Below are 1916 nucleotides of genomic sequence, written 5' to 3'. Positions count from 1 at the left end.
TAGGGAACTTGACACAAGTATCCCCACCGATTGTCTGTCTTGATCTGGTTTTAGAGACAGCAGCGTAGTGGAGATAAGGCTCCGGAGGTGTCTGGTGTTTTGTTAATTAGACCTTCTAACAACTGCTCTGGTTGGAGGAATCTTTAAGAAACATCTTAAAAACAAGTGCTGCAAACAGTGCAGTTGCCTACCGGCAAACATGCAGTTTATGTAAAGCAACTGGCACATTCTTAAAAGGTGACTAGGGAGCGTGTGCTCTTCTGTGTGTATCCCTTTTATGAACATTGTATGCCATGCATCTATGGAACAGAACCCCTTCCCAACAGAGGAAAACCAGGAGATTTTGCTTTGAATCGTCAATGAAAAACAAAAAGATGACCTCTAGGAACTGTCATCTCATTCATTAGCAAGCAAAAACCACACCAACGTTGCTGAATAGATTGGCCTAGCAACTGACATGTAGAGCCCTGGTAACTAAAACAATCAGAAGAAAGCAAAGGCTCTCTCTGTTGGACTTGGATTAATATGGCTACGTCAGATCACTGATAGGAAGAATTAACATGCTAAAAATGTAAGAGTCACCTTATTGGCAACTTAAAAATAAACAAACAAATTCTGAAATAAAGCTAGCATGCCATCATTTGCATTAAAGCGAAAATATCCCTTTGCTTTCACCCAACCATGGCTTAGACCAATTTTATAGAAGAAAACTTATGAAGCAACTACTAAAAATACCAGGGAATTCAACAGAATGTTATCGTTAAAGGTATGCAGTTCATTCCCAGTGGCCCATTTTACTCAAATAAGCCACAAAAAAAAATTGTATAAAAAGATTTATTGAAATTCATCAATGACAAACAGACATAAAACTCAAAAGTTTGGCTCTTCTGGGAAAAAAACTTGCAAATGTATTTATACAGATGAAATATTGACTAGGAAATACAAGTCACTTCTAAAGCTATTTTAAAGAGGGATATGAAAGTAAAACTGTACATTCACTAGGTATTTTCAGTCATTTTACTGACTTCCACTAGGTAAGAAAATACAATTTTGTATTAGTATTTCGTGCTTGAGTGTATGAAAAGAAACCTTCTACACTACATGCTGTACTGTCTCCTGTATTTAGGTTTGTAAAAATTTTCAAAGTATATAGCACAAGTGGAAGTCGTTTCTCATCACTTCAAATTGACTAAGTGTCGTTATATATTACAGACCAAAATAGTACACACCTTATTTAAAAGGGTTGAAACATTTTTTATTACAATTTTCAAATTAATTTCACTAGTAACTCAGGAATTAGGAACACTTTTTTATATATATTTATAGATATATTTAAATGCCTGCCATTTTCAGTGTATTGGCTGTACCCCAGGCCAAAAAAACCCCAAACAAACAAAAGGGAAAAAAAAAGAAAACCCCCCAAAACACAACACACAGAGGGGGATTGCAAAGTAGTCACCCCATAAACCAGATCCAAAGGAACTCAAGAAAAGGAAAAACAAAAAGAACACATTTGGTCACTATTTACAGACAGCAAAATAAGAGTTACCTACAGAAGCAGGGAAAGCATTGGCTGAAAATGGCAGTCATTCACAAACAGGCAACAAAGAAATCACTTTATCAATATGCCATTCTCACTCCTGTTGCTGTGGACTGGATGCTTTGCCTAGATCTGCAGCATCCCCCCCAAAAAAATGCTTACAATATGTTCAGTGACTGGCAGAGATGGTAAATCCCAACAACCAGAGCTATTTAGCTGTCTCAACAGACTGTATGCCTACTTTGGATATCCTCTAGTGATCTTAAGTTTAAGATGTCAAACTATCCACTCCAATAATAAGAAACAAATTGCCACTTGGTTTATACTTACTATTGCATTTACAGTCAGGAACTAAAAGGGACAAAAAAAAATTTTA

Source organism: Gopherus evgoodei, chromosome 10 (genome assembly GCF_007399415.2).
Source record: "Gopherus evgoodei ecotype Sinaloan lineage chromosome 10, rGopEvg1_v1.p, whole genome shotgun sequence".
Lineage (NCBI taxonomy): Eukaryota > Metazoa > Chordata > Testudines > Testudinidae > Gopherus > Gopherus evgoodei.
The sequence above is the reverse complement of the archived record's forward strand: the minus strand, read 5'-3'. Positions refer to the sequence as shown.